Source organism: Musa acuminata, chromosome BXJ3-9 (assembly GCF_036884655.1).
Source record: "Musa acuminata AAA Group cultivar baxijiao chromosome BXJ3-9, Cavendish_Baxijiao_AAA, whole genome shotgun sequence".
In the NCBI taxonomy this organism is placed as follows: Eukaryota; Viridiplantae; Streptophyta; class Magnoliopsida; order Zingiberales; family Musaceae; genus Musa; species Musa acuminata.
The window spans coordinates 33,356,021-33,368,226 of NC_088357.1; positions in this window are offsets into that span (position 1 = coordinate 33,356,021).

The window sequence follows — 12,206 nt, forward strand, 5'->3', positions numbered from 1 at the left end:
CATCAACGTTTGGGATCGAAAAATGAATTTCGTCATAAAACCATCAAGATCAATAGATTCTAAAAAATAAATTGTTAGGATCAAGAAAATTCAAAAATAAAATTTAACACTTTCATGCATTCGCTTTGCTATAGATTTTCAAATTCAATCATGAGATAAAACATGCTCATGATCATGGGAATTTTTGTATCCAAAACACATAATTTCTAACATGTTATTAAGGCATGTAATAGTGTAAAATCATCATGGCAATTAAGTGATTTGATCATTGAATCAAGAAAGTCCAAAAAATAATCTTAACAAGTTCATGCATTCGGGCACATTTTTGCTATAGTTTTTCAAATACACTTAAGAAAATAACACATGCTTATTATCATGTATAACTTAAAATCTCATGCATAAAATTGTAAATCAAAATATTTAATATTACATCATTATACATTTCTTCAAATCAAACATGATTTTATTTAATCAAAATCGAGAAATAACAATGGAAATCAACACCACATTGAAAACATATTTCAAAAAGATATATCGATAAGTGATTCATTTGTATCATTTCATTCATTCAGAAGATTCTCCTCTTTGGTAAATAAATATAGGAGAACAAAATGAATTAAGGGAGATATAACATGATTGAAGCATTGAACATGATTCATATTTAAAATGTGTCTCATGTCATAAGTATGAATTAAGCATTTGTAAAATCCGAAATCATCCTCAAAGTCACATTCAATAAATTCATACATGACAAGAATAGATTTATTGAAAAGTTGATAAGATAGAGGATCACATTTCATTTTTAAAAATTTCTATTCATGTGATTTGCTTCTTATAAACATGCCTTTACCTTTAATAAAACAAGTGTCAATATTTGAGACGGAAAGGTAAATTTCATAAAACAAATCATCAAGCATGATTCCATGATAACGTCCTTTTAATATCATCAAGTATGATTTCAAAAAGTATGTTCAAGAGAAATCATTAAGACCAAATGTATGATACACTCATTTATTTTCAAAATATTCATCATGTTTATTTTCATGAGATTCACAAGATTGGTAAAATAAATTCATTAATCTCAATAGGATAGAAAATTTATTTCCATTTCATACAATTGATTTCATATGAGGGTATTCAAGTCTTTTGTGAAAACATGTATCATCATTTAAAATTGAAACATAAGTTTCGTCATAAAACCGTCAAGACCAAACACATCATGATATCACATCTATCATCAAAAGACTATCAAGAAATTCATACATAGATGTATATGCACTATGTCATCTTAATATGTCATGAGAATGTCATCTTAATTCGTCATAAAAACGATTAGACCAAAAATATGTTAATCTAAAATGAGAGTTTCAAATCAACATTTACTTCAAAAACTCATGCATGACATAAAATCATCAAGATACACATGTATTGATTAATTCTAAACATTATCACATATCATATAATTATCACCCCTAATATTGCATACATCATTCAACATTTCAAAACATAACATGCATGAAACCTGAGCAATATACTTTTCATGATCAAATTTCTAATTTTTCAAAGATGCAAAAAAGAAAAACATGATATAATTTTTGAAAAATAATTTTTTATTTCCTATTCCTACTATCTAAATTAATCACTCATGAAAAACTTCAAGTAATTTCAAAATAATTCAAGAGAGTTGAGTTACTTACCTTGTAGTCGAAGCCCATCAAAGCCCAATTCGTCGTTTCACCTTTGGAAGTTCTTGATTCATCCTTGGTTGCCTTCCTCTTCTTTGGCCTCTTCCTCCGTTCAAGTTCATTATTTATTTTAGATTTTTGTTTAATAAACTTATTAAGATTTAGTGTTCGAAGTTCAAGTTCATCATTGTCCTTATCACTTGAGTCATCGCTCAAATGGTATTCATTTGTCCGGAGTTCCAAATCCTTCCTATTTTTTGAAAAGTGGTTCAAGTGCTCATCGGGTTCAAAATGTTTCAAAAGTGTTATTTCATAGGTCATTAATGACCCGATTAATTCTTCTAATGGAAAATTATTTAAATTTTTTATCTCTTATGTTGCGGTTATTTTAGGATCTTACCCTTTTGGAAGGGATCTTAAGAGCTTGCTTCCGAGATCAAAATTCGAAAAAGATTTACCAAGAACTCTTAAATTATTGACGACATCCATAAAACGGGTGTATATGTCGCCTATAGTCTCGCTTGGTTACATTCGAAAAAGCTCAAAATTATATAATAAAATGTTAACTTTCGAGTCTTTGACTCTACTAGTTCCCTCATGCATGATTTCAAGTATTTGCCAAATATCAAAAGTCATTTCACATATAGAAACCCGATTAAACTCGTTTTTCTCTAAGGCGCAAAACAAGGCATCCATAGCCTTTGCGTTTAAAAAAAAATACTTCTTCTCCAAATCCGACCATTCGTTCATCGGTTTAGAGGGAAGTTGAAAACCGTTTTCAACAATATTCCATAAATCCAAATTCATAGAAATCAAGAAAACTCTCATTCGAGTTTTCCAATAAGTGTAGTCCAATCCGTTAAACAACGGTGGACGAACAAAAGATAAGCCTTCTTGAAAGCCATGAAGAGCTATTTCTCTCAAGTGTAAATCCGAAATAAGAAATACCGGGCTCTAATACCAATTGTTAGAATCAAGAGCACTAAGAGGGGGGGGGGGGGGGGTTTGTTAGGATCAAGAGCACTAAAAGGGGGGGGTGAATTAGTGCAGCGGAAATCTTTCGACGATAAAAAACGTTCGAACGATGAAAACGATTTCGGTGTGAAAACCGATTCTAAGATTACTTTAACTTAAGATCAAGTGAGATGACGTCAAAGTCAATCTATGAAGGCAGTTTGCAGTTATGATGAAAACCAGAATATAAGCGCAAACTGAAATACGACGTTCGTACGAAGAAACTGATTTACGTCTAAATGCTGATTCGTAAATCACTTTGATTAGGCGAGATGCAGCTTAGGCAAGGATATAAAGGCAGTTTGCAGTTAAGATAAAAATCAAAACGTAAACGAAAATTGAAATATGATGATCGTACGAAAAACTGATTTACATCTAAATGCTGATTCGGAAAGTGCAAAGCTTGAAATCCGATCGTATATGCGCAGAAAGCAGTAAGCTTTAGAGGAGGTTTGCAGTAAAGATAATATGCTCAAAGTAAATGCAAACTGAGATTTAGAGTGGTTCGGTCAATCTTGACCTACTCCACTTTTGGCTTCCTCCACCGACGAGGTCACCGACGTCAACTAGAGGCCTTCCTTCAATAGGCGAAGGCCAACCACTCTTTTACAGTTTCACTCCTTTTGACGAGCTTAGGAGACAACCCTTACAGAATTTTCTCTCCTCTCTTTACAACTCAGAACTTGGAAGAACAGAGGGAGGAGAACTTTTGGCCTTTATAGTAATTTTGAGCTCTAAGAATCACAGAAAAAGATCAAGATTTCAGTGTAAGTTGATTACCTTTCAGTGCTGAATGGGTGGGGTATTTATAGGCCCCAACCTAGTTCAAATTTGGAGCTCAAAACTATCAATTCCCGAAATTCCAAGATCAGGCGGTTGCACCTCCTGACTGGAGCGGTTGCACCGCTTGGCAGAGCTCGAAGACTGAGCCTCTAGGCAGTGCTACCTCCTGTTAGGGGCGGTTGCACCTCATGACTGAGGCGGTTGCACCGCCTAGCAGAGCTCGAAGACTGAGCTCATGCGGTGCCACCTCCTGTCAGGGGAGGTTGCACCGCCCAGTCTCGCTCGGAGACTGAGCCCCAAGCGGTGCCACCGCCTGGCTGGGGCGGTTGCACCTCCCAGTCTCGCTCGGAGACTGAGCCTAGGCGGTGCAACCTCCTGCCTTGGGTAGTTCAACCGCCTGGCAGAAATCAGGGTCCGAATGGGTTGATCCATTCTGCCCAATTTGGATTTTTCAGGGGCCCAATTGCCCCAAGATTAAGTTAATGGGATCACCTCCCAAGTCCAACTTAATCAATATGCTAACTATGATTTTTCCTAAAACATTTACTGTAACTTGCTCCGGTGCGTCAATCGCTTCTTCCGGCGAGCTTCCGGCGAACTTCCGTCGATCATCCAATGAACCCTCGGTGATGCTCTTGCGGACTTCCGGCAAACTCCTGGACTTGCGACGATTCACTTGGCGAGTTCTGACGAGCTTCTTTGGCAAGCTTATGGACTTCTCGGATTTGTTCCCGCAGAACTTCCGACGATTGTCCGAACTTCCGTCGAACTCTCGAACTCCCAACGTGATCATTGTCTTGACTCCGGCGCAACTCCTGCTGTATGTCTCACTTTCATCATAGTTAATCCTGCACACTTATCTCAACATATAGATTAGATAACAAATGACAATTGACTTCATCATTAAAATCCGAGATTCAACAATCTCCCCCTTTTTGATGATGACAATCAATTGATAATGGAGTTAACCTTAACTCCCCCTGTCTATATGCCATACTTGAGATAAGTCATTCTTGAATTCAAAACATAAGAATTCAAGAGACATATTGATAAGTTAAAATCATTTGAACTTATCAGTACTCCCATCATGATGTATCTCTCTGAAGAAGATGTCAAGGCTTGACATTCATTTTCAAATATAACAAGTTTGAATGATGGTAATAGTAGCAATTCATCATATAGTAAGATATCAACATGTAAAGCTGTGAAGTAAGATTTTGATATCATTACATGATGTACACATTTCAAATATTTTAGCAAGTATTGCATTTCTTCACATGGTAAGATATCAACTCAAGGCATAATGCAAATTAATGTATGGCATCTGTTCATATATCTCTTGGTGATGCAAGCATGGCATAATCATAGCATCAGTGTTTATAGCATCAATTCATATATTTCTCCCCCTTTGTCATCAACAAAAAGCATGGTAGTTGTGATATCCGCAAATTATCAAGCATATAAAGGAAGGCATGATACGTAGATTGCGTTGAATACTTCTTCCTCTTTTTTGTTATAATCCTTTTTGCATGAAGGAGGAAAGTTATTTGTGATACCAGCTATTTGTGAGTTTACTTTGAGTCAAGATATGTGTGTGAAACAGCTTTTTGCAAGTAAAAATCCATATTTCAAGATGGAATTCATAAGCAGGAATTATTTCATCAAATTCATTTCAGAAGAAATATTTTTCATAAGAATGTATGAGAAAATCCGATTTTTAGCATTCCAATTGTTAAGCGAATCCGAAAATGAACTCTTTCATGCATTCGGACAAGACTATGCTATAGATTTTCAAATACAATCATGAAGACAAAACATTTTTGTATTCAACACATAATTTCCAACATGTTATTTAGGCATGTAATGGCAATCAAGTGATTTGATCATTCAATAAAGTCCGAAAAATAATTTTAACTAGTTTATATATTCGGACACATCAACATTCCTAATTCTCTTCTTATGAAATCAAATTGCTCTTCACTTAGAGGTTTTGTAAAAATATCAGCTAGTTGATGTTTAGTATCAATATCATGGCAATGTCATGACTTATCAACTACATTAGTATATCACTTTCTCAAATTATATTTATCATGGAAATCAAGGCACAAGGTTTTCAAAACATTTAGTTTCAATGTAAAATCCGAGATAAACAATGAGAGATGTTTGTAACTCTACATATGCTCACAAAATATATCAGGTAACCATATCAAGGATCAAGGCAAAGCCCATCATGGTGAGTAACATAAGGAGTTTACAATAACAATAGATGATTGTATTCATACTGTTAGGATCGAGAGCACTAAGAGGGGGGGGGTGAATTAGTGCAGCGGAAATTTTACAGCGATTAAAACCAAAAGCTGCGTTCGTTCGATAGAAACTATTATGATGCAAAAGCTGATTCACAGTTTGTATCTAAGTGCAGTTTGCATCTAAGCGCAGATTGCGTCTAAGCGCAGTTTGCGTCTAAACACAGTTTACGTCTAAACACAGTTTGCGTCTAAGCGCAGTTTGCATCTAAACACAGTTTGCGTCTAAGCGCAGTTTACGTCTAAACGCAGTTTGCGTCTAAACGCAGTTTGCGTCTAAACGCATATGACAGTTTGCAGTTCTAAATGAAATCAAGACGTAAACGTAAACTGCACAGAACCTTGTTCGTAAAAGCGCAGAAGACAGTTTGCAGTTGTAAATGAAATCAAGACGTAAACGTAAACTGCACAGAACCTTGTTCGTAAAAAAGCGCAGAAGACAGTTTGCAGTTGTAAGTGAAATCAAGACGTAAACGTAAACTGCACAGAACTCATTCGTAAAAGCACAGAGAGACAGTTTGCAGTTTGTAGATGGAATCAAGACGTAAACGTAAACTGCACAGAATTCGTTCGTAAAAGCGCAGAGAGCAGTTTGCAGTTTGTAAATGGAATTAAGATGTGAATGTAAACTGCACAGAACTCGTTCGTAAAAGCGCAGAGAGCAGTAGCTATGTAGGAGGTTTGTAGTAATGATAAAGTGCTCAAAATAAACGCAAACCAGAGATTTAGAGTGGTTCGGTCAGTCTTGACATACTCCACTTTTGGCTTCCTCCACCGATGAGGTTACCGACGTCAACTAGAGGCCTTCCTTCAATAGGCGAAGGCCAACTACCCTCTTACAGATTCACTCCTTTTGACGGGCTTAGGAGACAACCCTTACAGATGTTTTCTCTCCTCTCTTTACAACTCAAACTTGAAGAACAGAAGGAGGAGGAAAACTAGCAGTTTTGAGCTCTAAGAACCATTGAAAAGATCAAGATTTCGGGTAAGTTCTTGCTATCTCAGTGCTGAATGGGTGGGGTATTTATAGGCCCCAACCCAATTCAAATTTGGAGCTCAAAACGATCAAATCCCGGAATTCCGGGATCAGGCGGTTGCACCTCCTGACTGGAGAGGTTGCACCGCCTGGCAGAGCTCGAAGACTGAGCCCAGGTGGTGCCACCTCTTGATTGAGGCGGTTGCACCTCTCTGCCAGAGCTCGAAGACCGAGCTCAGGCGGTGCCACCTCTCTGTCAGGGAGGTTGCACCGCCCAGTCTTGCTCGAAGACTGAGCTCAGGCGGTGCCACCTCCTGGCTGGGGAGGTTGCACCGCCCAGTCTCGCTGGGAGGCTTAGCCCAGGCGGTGCCACCTCCTGGCTGGGGCGGTGCCACCTCTTTCACTATTTCAGCTCACTTGGTTTGGCTCCAAACTTGGCCCAAACCAGTCCGAACTTGGGCCTAATTGGCCCCTACTTGGGTTATAGGATTAACACCTAATCCTAACCCTAATTAATGTGCTAACTATGATTTTAAAGACATTTTCTAAGCTATTACAAAGTCTGCAAGTCAAGACTTCTTCTGGCGAGCTTCCGGCAAACTTCCGACGGTCTTCCGATGAACTCTCGAAAACCATTCTACGGACTCCCGGCAAGCTCCTAGACTTCACGATTTGTTCTTAGCAAGTTCCAACGAGCTTCTTCGGCAAGCTCCGATCTTTCTTGGCGAGCTCCGCGAACTCCCAACGAACCTTCCGGCGAGCTTCCGAAAAACCCTTCGGCAAGCTCCCAACTCATTCTCGGCTAGTTCCGGTAGCATTCCCGATGAACCTTCGGACTTCCGTCGAACTCTCGAACTCGCAACAAATCCTTCGCGCTTGACTCCGACACTTTGTTTCGCTTTATGTCTTCATCGTTATCATAGTTAATCCTGCACAATTAAAACAAAACTTCGATCGAGACAATTAATCCTAAGCGATTAACCAAGTTGTCCGGCATGTCATTGGTCCCTCGACGCTTTGTCTGATTCTTCGGCGCATCGTCCTTTCCTGCGGCCTATTGCCCAATCGGCCAGTTGGCTCCGCAACTCCGATATCCTTGGCACAATACCCGCTCTTCTTGGCCCGATGCCCGAGTCCACGGCCCGAAGCCTTCTGTCGATACGTCGACCGATCCACCGGCCCGACGTCCAATCTTCTGATATGTTCCTCCGGCACAACATGATTTTCCTGCTTTAATTGTCTCATCCTGATCGAGGCATCCTGCGTCACTCAAAACGCAGATTAAATCATAAACATATATCAAGTAGTTTCATCATCAAAATACGAGATTCAACACATACAAGCTCATTCATGAGGTGGAAAATTAAAGTGCCTAAATAAAGAGTCAAATTGTCGATGAATTTGCTACAGCTCAGATAGAATTTGATCTTGTCGATGTTCAAGCCGTTCTTGTCTTTGTTCGAATCGGTCCATTCGAATCCCAATATCTTCGACAGATGATGTATGAGTTTGCTCAAATGGATGTGTTTCCTCAAAGGGACAGATCGGAGGAGATTGGGTACCCCTAAAGACTGGTGTTTCCGGTTCTGGTTCAGGTTGAGGGGGATCGGTTCTTCTAGGCATTTTAACCCAGTTACCATTTCTATAAAAACATCTTAATCGATGAAGTAGATTTTTATTTATTATGCTAAACCTATCTACTGTTATTACTTCTTCTTCCGGTGGTATTAGAATATCGTAGGCTTTCATTATTCTAGTGATTATACCACCATATGGGAGTATAATGTCTTTCTTAGACAGTTCTAACATGTTTTGTTGGATAAGATAACCAAGACAGATGTCATGTCCTTTCATGATCAAATACATAGTTCCTAATTCTAATTGGCTTACTTCATCATGATGGTATTGTTTAGGGAGAATGATGCTAGTTAGGATATGATGAAGTACTTTAGTGTTTAGAGGTAGTAGATGTTCACAACTTTTAGGAACAAATGCTAAGTTGGGATTGGCAAAAATTGTTCCTAAGGCTTCAACATATGTTGTTCCAACAGTTTCATCATCCCATGATCCTCTAAAGTAAAGTCCTCTACTTTTCATGGGAATGCCTATCATGTCGCAAATGAATTTATCCATAATTGAGATGTGTTGTCCTAAAAGATAGGTAGACATTCTTTCTTCTTCATCTATTTGTATGTTGTTGTAAAACAATCTAACAAGTCTTGGATAAATGGGTTCATTAATTTGCAAAATAGGGAGTAGATCTAAGTTTGCAAACCATTGGATTGTTTCTAAGTCTCTTAGTTCATTTAAATCTACATATTTTCCCTTATTGATACTCCTAAGTTCGAAAGAGGAAAACTTTTCAGCATGGTATTTTGAATCGAAAAGGGTGAGATCAAAATCTTCTACTAATCTCCTCTTTCCTTTGTCCCTTGAGGATCTTCTAGATCCCATAACTACTACTGTTTAGAAGAATAGTAATGAGCAAGAGTAAATGAATCAAAGATAGAATTTAAGGGCTTCTTAGAGAATAACTTAGTGAGATCTTCAAGAGAGGGAAGGATTGTTGATGTTTTGCTCCGAAATGAGGGGTATTTGGGATGCTATGAGGGGAGAAATGGGGATGGAGGAGCTTTGGAAGAGTAAAGAGGGGAAGGGAGTGAGTTGGGGTCGGTTTCACCGCCGGCCCTAGCTTGGGTTAAAAAGGGCAGAGTTGCGGGCGGTTGCACCTCTGGCTGGGGCGGTGCAACCGCTTGCAACACGTGACAGCCAGAGGTGCTACCTCTAGCTGGGGCGGTGCCACCGCTTGCAGGCGGTGAGCACTTGTTCTGATCGCGGTGTGATCTGATTTGAGAGTTTTTGTCTTGAGAAGAATTTTCATTCAGAGCAATCAACTTTACTTACGTAATTACGTAAGAGTTTTCTTTTTAAGACGAGAACTTTTGCACGATCAAGATAGATCTTTTAACGTGCATACTCTCAATGTCGTACACATGTTTGTGACAGTTTGTTCAAGTTGGTAAGCCTTGCAAGTTCATGACAAACTTAGTCAGTTCATGATATAGAATTGGATTCGAAAGTTATGAACGGATGAAACTGATGGGTTCGAAAATCCAGAGGATATGTGAATTGAGAATCATGCGTTTCTAATTCTGAAAAATCAAATAGGATTGTATCTAAATCGCATTTGTGATTTCTAATCTTTATCTGTTATTTAGGCCAGAGAGCATTGCGAGTTATTTTTTGATCTTGGGTCATGAATATCGAGAATCCAAGGAGCAGAATATTATTTCCTGCTCCAGCTTATAATTTTTTATGTCTTTTATAGGAAAGGATGATTTTTAGGTACCCATTTGCTTTTGGGTGCCTCATAAATAGATCTACATTGTTTATCATGTTGCATAGAATTTATCATGGTTCCTTTAGGAACCCAAATTAATTTATTCGGACTAATTTTCTTGAATGGACAATAATGCGTTTTGCGTCCAAGTTTGCAACAAAAGTTGCATTTGCTTTGGTGTCGAACATGTAAGATGGGGCCTTTTATGAAGGTGGTTGGATTTTGGTGAGGACTTCTCACAAATCCGATTCCACTTCTTTTGGGAACGTGACCCTTGTTTGCAAGGATCATGTTCAGTGACTTGCTACCAACCTCGAATTTCTTCAAGGTGTCCTTAAGCAGCAAGTTTTCCTTTTGGAGAGTTTCCAGATCATGGCATTTTGTGCATGAACTTAAACTATCATGATATTCAGTTTTTAACTTATCAAAATTACAAGTAAGACTATCATGCTCCTTTTTTAGCAATTTGTATTTTCTACTAATAATCTTGCATTCATCAAATAAGTCATGGAAGGCATTTAGTAATTCATCAAATGATAAATCTGCATCTATTAAATTTGTTACCTCCTCTCCGATGGCCATTAAGGCGTAATGAGCAACTTGCTCGGTGTTGGACTCCTCTTCTTCGGATGCGCTCGAGTCATCCCATGTTGCTTTGAGCGCCTTCTTCTTTGATGTTCTCTTCTTGACTTGGGGACAATCACTCTTGTAGTGTCCCGGCTTCTTGCACTCATAGCAAATAACTTGGTCCTTCTTGGGTTCAAATTTATTTTTTATTTCATTCTTAAACTTGTTTCTTTTAATAAATTTTTTAAATTTTCTTGTTAGAAGTGCCAAGTCATCGTCATAGTCCTCATCACTTGAGTTTTCTCTCAAGTGGCCTTCTGAAGTTTTAAGTGTCATATCCTTCCTGTTCTTTGGAAGGATGTCTTCTTGCTCTTCATGAGCTTTGCAAGTCATCTTGTAGGTCATTAATGACCCGATTAGTTCTTCAAGAGGGAAGTTGCTTAGATCTTTTGCCTCTTGAATAACAGTGACTTTAGGATCCTAACTCTTAGAAAGGGATCTTAGAATCTTATTTACGAGCTCAAAATCCGAAAAACTTTTTCTGAGTCCTTTTAGACCGTTGACGACATCCGTGAAACGGGTAAACATGTCGCCAATGGTTTCACTCGGTTTCATCCGAAAAAGTTCGAAAGAGTGTAACAGAAGATTGATTTTTGACTCTTTCACTCTACTTGTGCCTTCGTGAGTCACTTCAAGTGTGTGCCAAATATCAAATGCAGTTTCACAAGTCGAAACACGGTTAAACTTGTTTTTATCAAGTGCACAAAATAAGGCATTCATAGCCTTTGCATTAAGAGCAAAAACCTTCTTCTCCAATTCATTCCAATCGATCACTGGAAGAGAAGGCTTCGAAAATCCGTTTTCGACAAGATTCCAAAGTTCAAAATCCATAGAAATAAGAAAGATCCTCATTCGGGTCTTCCAATAGGTGTAGTCCGTCCCACTGAACATGAGTGGATGTGTAAAAGAATGGCCCTCTTGGTTTTCGGCGTATGCCATCTCTCTTGGGTTTTAATCCGTTAGAGAGTTAACCCCGCTCTGATACCAATTGTTAGGATCAAGAGCACTAAGAGGGGGGGGGGGGGGGGTGAATTAGTGCAGCGGAAATCTTTCGATGATAAAAAACGTTCGAACGATGAAAACGATTTCGGTGTGAAAGTCGATTCTAAGATTACTTTAACTTAAGATCAAGTAGGATGACGTCAAAGTCAATCTATGAAGGCAGTTTGCAGTTATGATGAAAACCAGAATATAAGCGCAAACTGAAATACGATGTTCGTACGAAGAAACTGATTTATGTCTAAATGCTGATTCGTAAATCACTTTGATTAGGCGAGATGCAGCTTAGGCAAGGATATAAAGGCAGTTTGCAGTTAAGATAGAAATCAAAACGTAAACGCAAACTGAAATATGATGATCGTACGAAAAACAGATTTACGTCTAAACGCTGATTCGGAAAGTGCAAAGCTTGAAATCCGATCGTATATGCGTAGAAAGCAGTAAGCTTTAGAGGAGGTTTATAGTAAAGATAATAT